This window comes from Dromaius novaehollandiae, chromosome 17, assembly GCF_036370855.1.
Source record: "Dromaius novaehollandiae isolate bDroNov1 chromosome 17, bDroNov1.hap1, whole genome shotgun sequence".
NCBI lineage: Eukaryota > Metazoa > Chordata > Aves > Casuariiformes > Dromaiidae > Dromaius > Dromaius novaehollandiae.
This window is the reverse complement of record NC_088114.1, coordinates 5988476-6004093: the sequence shown is the minus strand read 5'-3', so window position 1 is coordinate 6004093 and position 15618 is coordinate 5988476. Positions and strand designations below refer to the sequence as shown.

At 41.4% G+C, this 15618-nt stretch overlaps 1 protein-coding gene across 1 annotated transcript in view; it reads right to left on the bottom strand.

The window, feature by feature from the left end:
* Positions 1 to 15618, bottom strand: part of TMEM132C (transmembrane protein 132C) — a 218977-nt gene that overhangs the window by 79965 nt on the left and 123394 nt on the right. The gene's annotated exons all lie outside the window — the stretch shown is intronic.

Genomic DNA, 15618 nt, shown 5'->3' with positions numbered 1-15618 from the left:
AGTTAAAACACGGATGTTGCTACCACTTGTCCTAAGCTAAACACTCAACCCACTTACTCTTACGTCTCTTCTATTCTTTAAGCTCAACAGTCTTCTGCCTTCTCTGTTGTCAAGCTCAAAATACAGTTCTCTTTTCTCAATGCCAAGATCTTCCCAAATCTTTCTTCCCATCCCCCCATCACCAGAGCCCTGCTAAATATCCGGCACACTCTCTCCATGCTGCACTCCAGCCGTATCTGGCTTTCCTGCCCATGTTCAATTCGAGCAGCTAACAGAAACAGCTTCCCCCACTACCCCAAGCGCCTCCTGTTTTCAGGCTCTTGACTGTGTCCTCCCTGCCTCATTCTCACAACCTATAGACCAATTTGCAATAGCAGAAAACTATTACATATGCTACAATTTTCCATCTCAGTTTTCTACCCCATTTAAAGAAATAATCTTCCTTTTCAGGGTCTATTGTCGGATCTCTGGTGGAGAAGACAGGTGAATTTTCTGGAAGTACCTTAGTTCCACCTTCAAAAGTGATGGGATAACCCTGGGGTTTTCAAAAGCACAAGTGTACCTGACTACAGTTGCTTTCAAATGTGTCTGCCTTCTCTCAGGCAGTGGGAATTAGAGGCCCTGGTGCTTCTGAAAATCCCTATAGGTGTCAAATGGCTGAAATAGCCGTTCTTTAAAATCTAGGTATTACAAACTATACTCATCAAAGTATTTAGGCATTGCTTCACTTGGCACTGCAAAGCCTAAGTGAAACAGATGGCCAACTCAGGTTTCCAAAGGCAACTCAGATACTCAGGAGCTCAGCTCACACTGGAAGTCAATACCAGTTAATCTCCTGAATGTCAAATGGCACTTTTGAAAATAGCACTTTCCATTACCAATAAGGATCTGAAACTTCGTGCTTTTTAAATATCTGCTTTGTACCAAGTAATACCCCAAGCCCTACCTGTCTGTCTTTCCATGTTCAAAGGACAAGTGAATACTTCAGCAATACAGTCCCTTACAAGTAGGTCACCAGCAAATGAAGCACTACGGATTTCTTCTTGTAAAGGGCATTTTTAAGCAACAATCTTAAGGCTTAGTGAGGGGGAGAGAGCTGAAAAACCTACACACCCAGAATTAGCAGCACAGCCTCCTCTTGCTTGCCACGGCTTTAGTAGTGAAGTAGCAGAGACTACAACCACCGCAGGTAAGAACAAAGTCCCCCAGGCTTGAGGAGTGTTTAAGACAAATTTAAGCGGAATGAAGGAGGGCTGTGTCACACAAGCCTGGATGGCCTTAATGTCAGTGGGTCACTAATACTTGGGTATCGCCGAGGCTCCCTCCTGGACATATAGCCCAGCTCTTCTACAGCACGACACTCCCAGGGCAGGGATGGCTTTCTGGTCATGGCTATTTGGTGTCAGAAAACATGACTCAGACAGGAGAGGTTGAAACACTAGGAAATAAAATCTTTTGAATGCTATCTCAAAACACAGCACATAGGAGAAAATGCACTGTGTTTAAAGTGAATGTTATGGATATAACAAGGTATTAACCATTTCTCCCCTTGGACACTACAGACTCAGAAACTGGCACAGACCAAAGGCCAGCTTGTGACAGAGAGTTCCCATGTACCAGCCGTTGGATAATCTGGAGGTCACCCTAGCAACTTCCAGTGCATTCATGCTACAAATGAGTAATTAATCAAATCAATGTCTTCCCCAGGAACTGACTGAAACTGGAGGGAACTGAGTTGAGTGCATTTGGTATTTTTAACCCAGAATGTCAAGTAGATGAATAATGACCATTATCCCCAGTATATATCTTAGAAGAGGAAGAAGTTAGGGAGGTGTTTTCTACCGTATCAGTAAGTCTAAGACAGAGTAAAAAGAAAGACTGAGAGATAAAAGTGGAAACCAGTTTACAGAAGACACTAGAGGGAAGCCAGTCCTAGAGGCCTTTGAAGGTTAACTTTATGCCCTTTAAGGAAGATCTGGAAAAGCCTTCAAGTTCAGGATTTGCAAAAATAAGTTTTCAGATGTCATCATGATTTATTTCAATTCCAATGGAAATAGATTTGGGTTTGGATATATACATTCCCTTGCACAAATGTCAAAATATTATTGCTGACTTACAGCAACATGGAAACTCTCCGAGGCTGTTTCCATGGCTGAGTGGATAGGAATGCACGGCAGGAAGCCAACACCAGAAATGGCACACAGTGAACTAAGAAGTTCCATGTGCCCAAACTCCTTTTCCCTATAGAGGACTATTGTCATTAACCTACTCATAGCGTGACAATAACTTAAGGTTTTGGCCATTGGAGTCGGAAGCATTAAGATTTGAGAAAGAGCAATACAGAGACAAGGAGGAGAGAAGTTGAAATGCTCATGTAAACTACACTTGATTCTAATGAGACAAAAAGCTTTGAAAGGCTTGTGAGAGGTTTGGCCTGAACAAGCTCCTCTGTTTCTATCCTACTCGAACTTACGGAGTGCTTCTCCCTGCAGTCCTGCCAAGCCTGAGCACTGGGCGACCCAACTAATTAGCCCCTCTGAATACTCTTCTTCTTCAAATCCCCACTGCTGAGATGAGGTACACGAGGTCTGGTGATTTCAGTGAACAGTTCAATGCTGATCTGCAGAGCATCTTAGGCTTCTGAACTGTGAAAAAGCCTTGGGATATAAAGGTCCCCAGCTCTGCGCTCTTAGTGTTTAATCCGTATTTTGCAGTGAGAAGCAAGTAGTGTGGGCAGAGTGTAAGCCAGTTTCCTGCGAGCTCCGTAATAGGTGTTACAGAGCTGTATCTTCCTTGCCCTCAATCCCTCACAATCTTTCATTCTCTTCCTCTCTCACATAGGTGTTTCTCCACGTGAAAATTTTGGCTGTTGGACTTCTATAGGAAAACAGCACTTACCCAACAGGAAACAGGAAGGTGTCCACAGGGAGCCCAGTCCTGCTTTGCACACGTGCAGCGAGAGTGCTATGCTGTTGGGGAGGGGGAGACATCAGTGGCTCCGACCTCCCCTTGTCCCCCAGATTAGGCTGTGCTCCTACAGCAACAAGTCAGCGACCACGATCAGCAGCCAATAGCTCTTGAACCTCCGGGCTCTAACCCTAGCTATTCAATGCTTACGAAAATCCCACCTCTCCTCCCCTGCTAAAGGTGAAAACCTGACAGCAACTATAGTATTAAAGCATTCATACACTTTCTGAATGTGTCTCCAGGGACACCTGGAATAGCTCAAATAAATATACTAAAGGCAGAATTAGATCTGAAATGTATTACTGATTTATTATATGTATCTATGTTTAAATAGTAGAGTTTCTAAATCTTGTAGGGTACATACTTTAAAATCTTTACGTAAAGGATTTGCCTAAAAAGGAATCCTCACAATCTCTCTAATACCGTCATTCGAACAAAAGATCTCTCTTCAAACTCTTTGACATTATTCAGGAAACACCAAATTATCTGATTCAATGGGCTCATGGGAGTAAAGTAGCATGCAGCAATTCTCTCTTTAAAAACTAAATCCCTCTATAGAGGATTTATTATAAGAAAAAAAGGAAGAAAATAAATATAAGAAATTAAATAAAAATATAGGAAAATATAATAAAGATAAAATATAATAAGAAAAAGAAACAATATTCTTAAATATATGAAAAATTTCTCACACAGGCCTGAGCTACTCAGCAGCCGTTAATATTACAACGAGATGAAGTTTCCAATAATCAAAGTAATCTGAACAGTAAGTCATCCACCATAGTCCACAAAGATATGGCTTCAAAGTAAATAGGCAGGATTAATGGTCTTGCTTTCTGGCAAAATGAGCTCGAGCTTGTATATATGTGAATAATTTCACAGAGTGCAGAAACAGCTATAACAGAGCCTGACAAATATTTCAGTCAACTGTTTACTCCAAATAAGGTAGAGCTTTTATCTTGAGAGAGTGTCACTGAAACTAAGTCTCCCTCTCCACCTGAAGTGCACGGGGAACTCAGCACTAGAGGCATGGAAAATACGATGCAGATGAATGCAAATGATTTACTGCACTTCAGCAGTTAAAGCATTTATCCATCCAACATGTGGGTCACTGCCAAACTGCAGGACCTGGAAGGACTCCCTTGCTCTTGTGCCTGTGCACATCCACACTGGGTCTGTAAAAACCCCTGCGCTCTAATGTCCTCGTTCTGCTCTAAAAGGAAGTTGGTTCTGTGACTCTGGGTATCTTCTCAGATTTTATTATACATCCACACAGTGGTTCAGATCCACAACAAATCTCTACTGATTTGCATCACTGAAGGATGTGGCCATCATATGATGTTCGGTGACTACATGTTTCCTCTCACCTCAGCAATTTTATCAGCTTTAGGAATATTGAAAAGAGCAGGAGAGGCTGCTTGTCAGAATAATTCATATAGTTTTGATTAACAGAACATGGCAACAATCCCCTTTTTGAATGGTTCTGGAAGTAACATTAGCAAAAGCTGCATTTCTGGCCAATTCTTAGTGATCAAGTCCCCTACACTTATCATCATGTTTCTAGGCTAACTATTCCAAATAAGAGCATCATTGAGAACTGCTCTTATTTCCTGTGTGTTTAAATATTACTCATCTGTAATGCATAGGACTTTAATAGCTCATTGTGAGGAATTCATATAGATATAACCAAACTGCAGAACCATGCAAGCACAGACAGCCAAACAGATATGCAGCAATGAACAATATCTGTCTTTAAATATTCCTTCCCAGTCTCATTAAATTTCTGAACATTTCTCAAGACAAAAATTGAGAAACAGCATCTCCAAGTGGAGAGCCTCACCTTCCTATCACACTTTTTCAGAGATGACAAAAATGCCATAAGAAATGATAATCAAATACAATTCAAGCCTCTAAACCTAGCTGAGCAGTTGCTAAACTAACCAGAGAGGTTATATTCCCCGGGGATTCTCAGTGGTACTGGCTGAGTTCTGATTTGGTTGAAATCTAGTAGTTATAATGGAATATTTCATGCAGATTATATACATTACAAATTTCTTTTGCCTAGTGCATTCCAATGAACACTGTCACACTGAAGCTGTAAATTGTTTTGGGTAAAAGAAGAGGTATAAACATTGAAATTCTTGTTAGTTGGCTATCAGTAATGCTTTGGCTGACAGGGTAGCATGCTTTTAAGCCATCCAATAGCATTGCTAAATATGCCAGTCTCATTAAAAGTAGTTGAAATTGGAATGAATTCAGCGGTTAATGTCATTCAAATACTCTGGCAGTGTCATTATTGAATTTCTAGTAGTGTGATTACGAAGAGTGCATGCTCAGTCCATTAATTTGCAGCATGGAAGCCGAAAATCAATGGGGTGCTACTTAAAAATCCTTTTGTAATAATTAAAATCATGTATACAGGTATACACATGTAATAGGAGCGTGCAAGCTGCTCTTCACAGCTTTGAACAGGAAAGAGATTATCTAGTTTACTGAACTGTATATCAGAGAGAAGGAAGAAGAGAACATTAAAAATTTAGTCTGAAGTTGGACTGAAATTCAGACTGCAAAAGAAATTTTGCCATTTACTTCAATGAAGCCAAGGTTTCTTCCCTGGAAATTTAACTGGAACTAAAATTCCTGAAAAGCAATCAGCAATTTGGCACTGATCTATCCAAAAACCCTGAGTAACAAGCATCTCAGTTTGCTTTAATAAACTTGTTTCCCAGTGAAATTACTAATATATTGGTAAAGTCATAATACGAGAGTTGTCTGAACTCTTTGTGAAAGTCAGTGGGACAAAGTCCTAAGTGGTACGCGTCATTTCAGCAGACCTACGCCCATTTATAGCAGCTATTGACACTCCTAATTCTGACTCTTCAAAGTAATAAGGACACACTGCGGATTTTTCCAGGAAAAAATACTGAATTTCTCTGCTTAAGAAAAAGTGCAGTCAAAACACATTGGCAAATTTTGTGTAGCTACTCCAATTTCGTTTTCCATTATTAATTTTGAAAGCGTTACAAAGGAACATGCTTAACGAGCTTAATTCTACCATATTGCCTACTGAAAGCAACAGAACCCCGGGGGTCTTATTTAGGCAGGATTCAATGGATCATAACCAATTTTTTGAGGACTCTCAGACAACTACTACCATTCAAAAGAGCAGCCTGCTTCTACCTTGTCCAATTGCCAGGAAATACATAGTATCCTCCAAACACTTCCTATTTCTCCTCAGACCTACCAATTTAAGTAACAGAAACCACCTCAAACCAGGTGATTCATACAAGCACTTGACACAGCAAGACAAATTCTACACTGATTTATCCTCGAGGGACTGTGGCTACACAGCTCAGAAAAGAAAGGTTGCCTTTTAAAATGGCAGCATTTGCTGGTGCTCACCATGAAGTGATAGTGAAGAAAAACAACATCTTCCTTCACACTTATAATGTGAAATACCAGACGTAACCCTGCTGCTTGAATAGGAGGCAAATGATGACTTGCAAATGATGACTTAGAGAAGCCAACGGAGTAACCACTCCTCCTTGCATAAGACATTTATGTCTGGGGAACTGCAATGATCTCATGTGATACAAACTATTTTTTAGACTACAGGAGTTGCTTTGCCTACAGCAGGCAAAGATTCTTACTTCCTAAGCCTATAAGAGCATACACTATCTCTGCCTACCATGTAAAATGTGCAGGGAGAATGAAATGGAATCCATCATAATACAATACAAGAAGTCCTTCGTTTTGCTAATTTGTGTTATCTGCAGCTTGAATTACACAAACCGTGCTGTTTGCTAACAGCGCTCGTATGCTGTAAAGCGCTTTGCAGAACAATAATGATGATGCTTCGTTCATTGTGAAGCGCTGCTAACACGGCTGATTAGTACAGTTATGTAACGAACCAACCTTCTCCCTACATCAGCTTGCAAAAGTTTCAAATATGCTTCGCGCCGGGCAGAGACCCAGAACTACAGGCAAATAAAGGAGCCAACTATTTATTATTAAGAGTAGGAGCCTTGTCATATGTTAGGACCCTGCTGTGCTGCATCTTGTACAAATAATGAACACACACGGCTTCCGCGAGCTTACCAGCGTAGCAGAAGAACAGAGACAGCAGATGGATAGACAGACAGACAGACAAGAGTCCTTGAAAATATTGTAAAAACCACTGGAGAGCTGGACAGAGAGAGAGCTGTATTCATCTGAAGCCTAGTCATTGCAAAAACTTTCCTAAAAAGATAACTGAAGGAGAAACGGGTTTTGTGAGAGTCGATGCACTGCTGCTGTTATCCTAAGCATGATGACAAGAGGAAAAGCATTTACCTAAATCATGGAGTCTTGCACCATTGGCCATTCCAAGACCCCACCAACATTTCAGTGGAAGGTAGTAAGAAAGACAACCTGCGACGCACGAGTGTTTCAAAGCAGCAAACACGCATGGACTGATACACTAATAACAACAGTTAAATCAGATCTCCAAGCTGTTCCAGTTCAGGCCCTCATATTGGTTTGGTATTTGAACCATTATATTTGTAGTCACAGAACTGGATAGTAGAAATGAGTTTCTAAACAAACAGCTTTTGATCGTGTAAGGCTTGATCCTGTTTTCAATTACACAAGTAAGAATCAGTAGATTAAATTTCATTCAACTCAGCAGAGCTAAACCAATGTAAAACTGGTGTTAATGAGACAACAGTTAGGTCTGCCAACTGTTTATGAAGACTAAACTTCTTCTATAAACCCTGAATCAATCAGATAACTGATTTTAGGTGATAATCTTAATGTGCTTATGAAACTATTTTTTCATTAGATCTCCAATCGGAAGACATGTGATGGGTGTAATGACAGAGGTTAATAAAATGCATTTAAACTCATTCTGAATTTTTAAAAAGAGAGAAAACATGCAGTGTGTAAAGAACATCCAAGTTCTGTTTTGTTATCATTTAGGCCCCACCAGTGGTCCAACAATGAAGGACCGCTGAACTGGGAAGGCAGCGCGAGCAGCGTTCGCCCATCCCCAGCTGCAGGTGCACGACCAACCTCTCCGAGCCGACTGCGTGCGCGGGCGGCGGGGAGCACGGCTGACTGTCTGAACCGCAACCGCAGCCAGGCGCGGGGACCGCAGGGACAGCCCTGCCGCCAGCGGGGAGCTGCAAGCACACGGCACAGGCAACGCGCCATCAAATCCTCCGAGTCAGAAGTTACCATGATCCGCTAGTTTGCCTACCAATTTTGCCTGATTTGTAAGTCTTACAACAAACACTTAGCAAATACATAATAATTTTCTGCCTGGCTCATACAGCAGTCACCATTATTATATAACAACAACAGAAAGAAACAGAGAAGAGATTTTATCTGTACTTTAAATATAAAATAACTCATAAAACTGAAGTATCTTTGAGTGGAAATGTAAATGTGATATCAGTACGGTGGTACAGAAAGGAACAGTTCACCTGTCTAACATATTCTGGTTTGTCCAAGGAAGCGCAAAGGTCTCGGGTCAACGGTGGTACTTTACTGTCTGCAGGTGGTTGGTTAGCCACTGACAGAGGCACGGGATGGAACAAATTTTTTAAAATCATCTAATTCACTTCTATGAGACTGTAGTATATTTTCTAGAGGTCTCTCCTATCCAACACTAATAAACATGAGAAACAAGATGCCCACCAACATTTTGGAGGAGAAAAATGAGCATGGGACTTGTGTGCTTAGGACTGTCGTGTACTCTACCTGCCATAAAACTCAAATCAGCTGAGTTCAGAGGAGTTTTGTTATTACAAAATTCCTCAAGCAGCAACAGTATAGTGTGCTTATGTGTGCAAGAAACATATCTCAATTTGCTTTGACAAATACTAACAGAAAACATATTCACTATATTCTAGAAAGGTTTGGCTTTTGGCTCTTTTTCCTAGATTTTCTTCATTCTTTATTGCCTGACTGATTTATTTCCTCTGCTGTGAAAGTTACAGAGGAAAGCAGAGTTGCTTGGCAGCATGATATGCTATTGCTAACTCAGCTGTTTACAGGTTTCAGCAGATGTTTCTGCTTCAAAGACAGTGTGAGAAAAAAGACACATGCACAAATTCCCCTCCACCCCATTCTGCATCTTTTGTCTCTCATCTTCCACCGCATTACGATAGCTGCTAAAATCTCCTGTGTTGACTGTCACAGATAAACAAGAGCTGACTTTACCCAAAACTAGAATGCATGATTTAAGATGCAAAGAGAAAAAATTAACAGAAGTGTCAGCCCACAAATGTGCTACAGCAGAGAGAGATATTCACAGATAACCTAGTTACAAATTACAGCTTATTAAAGTGGAAAGTAATGACGATTGCTGTGTGCAAGAGGCAAGAGCACAGCAGCTTTCTGCGGACCATGCCAGGACCAGCCAGCCTCTCCTGCACTTTCCAAGAGCTCTGCAAAACACATGCTCGAATGCAAGTCAAAAGCGTCCAAGGCTGAAAAGTAGACAGTATGTTTTCTAGTCACTCTCTGAGAAATGATTATTTTGTCAGAAATCAAAAAATAATCTCACCCTGGATATCAAGAATTACAGTTATTATTGAATCTGTCTATCAGTTTGGAACGGATATAAAGCTGTCCCATTATTCCATGATCACACATCCGATTCAATTTAGTATGTGTGGGGCTCTGCTCTATTTGCATAATAATGATATGAAACAATATATCCAACCTGACTGGAATGCAGGGAAGGCACTGGCAGCAAGCGAGACAGCTTTCTCAGCACGGCTGGCTTATTGCATGCATTGGCTAAACCTCCAGCATTTGGTTTTGATAAGCATGTAAAAAAGCTTTTCCAAACTACACAGATTTGCTGAGCAAACAAATTTGATGCCTTCATTTGGGCAAGAAATATGTGAAGAATGACCTTTCTCTTGGTACTTCAGCCCTTCTGCTTCCCAACAGACCCAAGAATTCCAAAGTAGGCAAAAAAATGAAAATTAATTTATTGGAACTGGGCTGGAACTTCTGTAGAGATCACGGATGGATCATATTTTATGTACCTTGTTATCTCATCCCTATTAATTAATCTCTTTTCTTGGAGAGAAAGCCCATGGGACTGCCTTACTCCTTGGCTAATAGCATGTTATCTATAAAACTAGTGTAGTATTTTAAAATGCTCAAGACTGAATCTAACTCTGTTTCTGTTGAAATCAAAGATGAAAATTTATTTCAATGGTGCCTAACAACAGGTTTTCAAAAAGTCTCATACCAGATTATAATGTCTCATTTTGAATTACCAAGAGAAGAGCAAATATTGCAACAGACTTGATAAGAAAGAAAATACTTTGCATCTAGGATCTTCCATAGCACTCGTGCAGATCCTGTTTGTTTTCTGACCTGGCCTTTATCTGCTAAGAAGCAGGTGTCTGCGCTGATGACAAGTTAGATGCAAAGTCCTAGCAAAACTATTGGCTAATGATAATGCTTTATTATTTATTTGGATTATGATAGGGCCAAGAAACTCTAGTCACGGATCACGGCCTCGCAGTTGTAGGTGCTATATGAAAAGTAGGCAGAGGAATGTTGTCGTCATGACTATTGCTGTAATTATATCAAATTTGGTCTTTTTGAACTTGCATTACTGAAAGTACTGAAAAGAAAGGGTTCTTCAGCCACAGCGCGAGTCCTTGTTCATGAGGACTCCCAGGGAATTTGCTTTTCCTTAATGCAGCTGAGAGCCGCCCATTAAGCTGAAACCACTCGGGATTCACAAGGTTCAACAAGTTGCTCTGCTCCCTACAAGTACCAAGGCAGCAAGACATAAGAAACAAACATTCCCTCTCCAGCAGTTTGTGGCGACGCCTGCTTAGACACTGCAGCAGACATACGGAGTGGGCAGGGCTAACTACACATACGCCTCCTTCCCGCAGGCAGCTTACTCTTAAAAGAGATCCAAAAGATATTCTTCATCCTTCCTCCCTCTCCAGCCCAGTGCCTCCACAAACACTCCTGACATTCAAAGCGGCAAAAGAGGAGCCGTATGAAAGGCTCCTTTGGGAAGCAACCTTCTAACCTTAGTCTTCTGTGCCCTAGAAAGATACTGTTACAAGGCACAGCTGGCTGATCCGCCACCATATGTGTAGATGTCCAGTGTGTCTTTGGTACCCACTGCGTACACTGGAGACATCTGTGCCCCAATCTGACCTGAAGCAGGCGTTCCAAAATAAAGAGAAATCTTAAAATGCAAAGATAGCACGCAGAGATAAATTATCCGATAAATCAGACGAGAAAGGGTGGAGGGAAAGGATTTTTAAAGCAGTAGTTAAGGACTTGGCTAAATTATTCCTGGTATTGTTATTGAAAGCTAGGTGCACACATTCCCGTTCATCATTTTAAGCAGACAGATGCACATCACAGCAATGACTGGCCTTGGAAACTCTGAGGGTTGCACTGGTAATTTGCCAGCAGCCTCCAAGACTGCACCTAATTTGCACCAAAATGTGCATGATGCTTAAAATAAAATACTCAGCAGGGCCTGACATTTGTTCATATGTGACTTATAAATGAATGGAAATTGTTCTTCTCTTGGGGTTCAACAGTGAAAGAAATCCCATCGCTGATGTCTTCCTCCTAAAGTAGTTTTCAAGTCTGTACAAAGCAATTTCTGCAGACACAGATGTGATCTCCTGAAAATCTATATAATTTCCCAAGCATCTAATATTAGAGCAGTGGCATGTGCCATCTTAGCCCTGATCCTGTCTCAATTATCAGTCAGAAAGATGAACAACTAATGAAAAATCCTGACCCATGAGCACCAAACCTCTGAAATCTAGCAAAAACTGCGGTGCTGTCTGCTCAGACTGCAAGGTTTGGAGGCAAGTGGGCACCACCGCCAGTCTGCTGAGCTTTGCAAACCACACGGACCCCAAACTGTGCCAGGTGAAGACGACACACATTCTAAAAAAATTAGTATCATCCACCTACTTGTAATCTGTAAATATTCTACTGCATGTCCTTATATTGCACATGGACTGACTGTCTTCAGGTAAAGCTAGATACATGCAGTGCATGGCTTACTGTATTGCAAGTTTGAGATACGTTGTTCGTATATGCTTTACTTTTATTTTTTAATCACAAGAGAACGTCACTTCGCAGAAGTCACCTGGCCCCACACGGTGCTGCCAGGCGGAGGAAGGTGCTGCGCAGAGTCCGCGCGGCTTTCCCGGCTCCTCCAGGCCCCGTGAGATGAAGCACGACCTGCTAACATCATCGGCTCTTTCCATGTGAATGCACTGATACCCAGGCAGTGTTTAAATCTAAAAAAAAAAAGCGTGCACACGTGTGGTGGGGGGATAAGTGATTGCAATACAGCCTGAAACACAACCACCACATCTGGAAGCGCTCTCCCTGAGCCTGGCTCTTTATCAGACAGATGGCCAGAGAGCTGGGAGCCCACGGGCCTCTCGAAAGGTTCAAGGCCAAGAGGATAAAGTGCTACATCACAGCAGTTTTCCATTATGTCAGTTTTCCTAACATGCCTCTCCTTTCTCCCACGCTCGGTTTCTCTGCCCGGCCAGGGAGACAGACACCGCCGTGCTGACAGAAATCCAAAGCACCAGGCGACTCCAGGCCTCCGCAAACGCGGTACGACATCCATGGGCCAAAATGTCAACTTGCAAACAAGCCGCAGGCAGCTTGTTCCAGCCTACTTCCAGGCTTATGGGAGTAGGGAGAGGAGTTAGGCCTAGATTAGCCCTGGTGGCTTCTTCATAGTGCTTATACCACAGCCACACAATCCTCGGGCTTTGGCAGAGAAGCCAGCTTAAGCAGTTCCTTGAACTCTGCCTGTTGCTACCATCCTTCTCATCCCCGCAGTTGACAGCACACCGGACAACGGAGGCATGCTGTAAGAAAAAGACTATGAAAATTACTTAGATTAAAAACAGCCCTTGCTCTGCCCTGGAATAACTCTTACGTGCTGTAGTGGCAATATAGAATAAATTACACAGCAAATATGAGAGCCCCTTCACTGAAGTAAGACTAAGATACAGAAACAGTTACAATAGGAACCAAAAAAATCTTTTCATCTATCCTGAGGGCACACTCCAAACCTACCAGCTGTCCTCCAGAAATGAGAAGCAACACGGGAAACCAACTGCCCAAGCACTAATCCAGGCCTCGCTGTCACTAATCAGCACGCTGTTGCTGTCTTCATCATTAGCGAACTGCATCGCAGCACAAGGTGCATTATCAGGCACACAGGTGTTGCTCATTTCAAGCTGTTCTCAGTTACTTGTTTTAGTGGTAAAATTCATCTGAATAAATCAAAGTTAAGATGCTATGGTGTTTGCGTTTAGTAGCACAAATTTAAAGTGAACAAATAATACTTATTTAAGTAGAAAAGCATGGCCCACTTAAATTTCAAAATCCAATGGTAAACAATTTTTGATGTTCTATAGCTAAAATATGTCCTTTTTATTATTTATATAATGTGAAAGGTGTATTAGTTGCTAAGTGATGTTGCATCTGCATATAAAGTATTTGCCTCAAAGTGCTTACAATGTAATTATATCAATACATTAATAATGGTGGAAGGTTGTAAGAAAAGAAAAGCAACATGGGAGTGAAAATGACTAATTATGCTGAGCCTGGGGTTTTGTTTCCAGGGATTTGAAGGGGAAAGACCGCAATAGTTAACTGTGGTGTGTCAGGGAGATTCCCAAGTAAAGGAGAACAGTGGAGAAAGGCCAGAATTTCCTGTCTGTGGGCTGAACAAACTCCCTGGCTCACCCTTCCGCATTACGATCAGAATAAACCCTGGGATGCAACTTGCTCTGGCTAGCAAAGAATGGTTTGTAGGAGGCAGCACTCCCATGCACTGAGAATCTACTAAGAATTTAAGTGATAGTCTGACTTTGCAGCCAGCTGGAGATATGTGACAATCCAAGAGGACAGCCAAACTACTCCTGTTGGCTGCAATGTAGGAGGAAGAAGGTACAGCTGTAGAAGACCTTTCATTCTCCTTTCCTGCTAGTTCATTTTCCGAGCTGTGCTGGAACTAGCTGGTCACATAATGAAAAGCAACATATTGTTCAACCAGCTATTATTATCTCCATGACAAGCTGGATCAATGTTCATAAAGCAGTCAAGAACTAAAAATCTTTATTTACTTGCTTTTCAGAAACTCTTATGCAAAGATAGTGGAAAACACCTCTCTTTGCTTAAATGAACCAACATACTTATACATTCACTGAGTTTGCTGCAGGAGAAAAATAACCCATGCTGATGCTGGAACTCAAAACATCTACTGTGACCTTGCTATAGAACAGTGCAAATTGCCTAGATAAACTACATTGCTAAATTACTCTGAAAAAGCTGGTGGCGGCTCAGAAAGATCCCATTATGGGCTTGCAATTCTTGGCCAAATTAGATTAGCTTAATAGAATATTTGTGCTCTGCACAGAGAGCTCCAAGTGACATTCAGTAACTACAGTAATGCCCACTGCATCATATGCTTTTCTTTCTGGGATCACCATGCAAACACACGCCTAGCTGTCACTCCTAACTATTTAAAGTTTTAAAGTTATTTTATAAAAATCCTTATGCAAACTCATATTGTAAAATCTCTACTCCAATGCATTAGGTGATATATGTTGATAAGGTGGTGGGAACCAAGGTTTCTCTCTCTCAGTTCTTTCTTGTATGTTAACATTTCATTCAATCCTAGGTTTATCATGCTTTTGAAAGACAGGGACTATTTACATACACAAATGAAAGCGGTGTTAATTAAAACATCGACTTTTATTTGCATAATCAGTGCTAAAAATATTTTATAGGTTAATTAGACTTCATGCAAATTGGATAAAGAATATTTAATTTCATTTTTGATAACCTATTATCGTTCCGCAGTGACAAATACACTCAGAATTACACACCAGTTCTGAAGCCATGTTTTCCCTTTCAAACATATTTTTATACGTAGGCTCAAGTGATTTAGTTTTCTTTTCCCTTTATGGCCCCCACCCTCCTCCCAGCAACCTCTCCACTGAAAATCTCATGAATGGCAATGATATCAAGTATAAAAGCACTGAATCAGCTCATGACAAGAAAAGTTGCCACACTTCACGAAGTCTAATATTTACTAGGGACTCCGACTGGGCACAAAATACAAACGTTAAAACCTGCTCAGGTTGCGTCTGCCTGAAGACAGTACAAACCAGCTACACGGGAAAGCACTAACCAGCCTAACATCCACTGAAGATTTTATGATGCTCTTTAATGAACCCCAGTCTGAGGCTAATAACCAAGTGCAGAGCTAGTGTTGTGCAGATCTATATGATGAAAATGCTCTGCATGGACTAATGCACAGGAGTATTGTGAGAATTCATTAAGATGACACCCAGGGAGAGCCAAATGATTTCCACTAAAACCAACATTATATACCTTCATTATCTGTCCTGAAAGATGACCAGACTTGCTGAAAAATCACTAGCATATGCTTTAATGCTTGTGGAACTAGACCAACTCTCAGTAAAAACGTATCAAATGGGAAAGCAGCCACAGGCAGGCCGATCACACCAGTGCTCTGGCTGTGGCAGTTGCCAGCAGCAAATGTAGCCTTCTCCTCTGCCCGCAAAGGCAGGGAACTGTGCGTAAGACACTTACTGAATAGCCAAA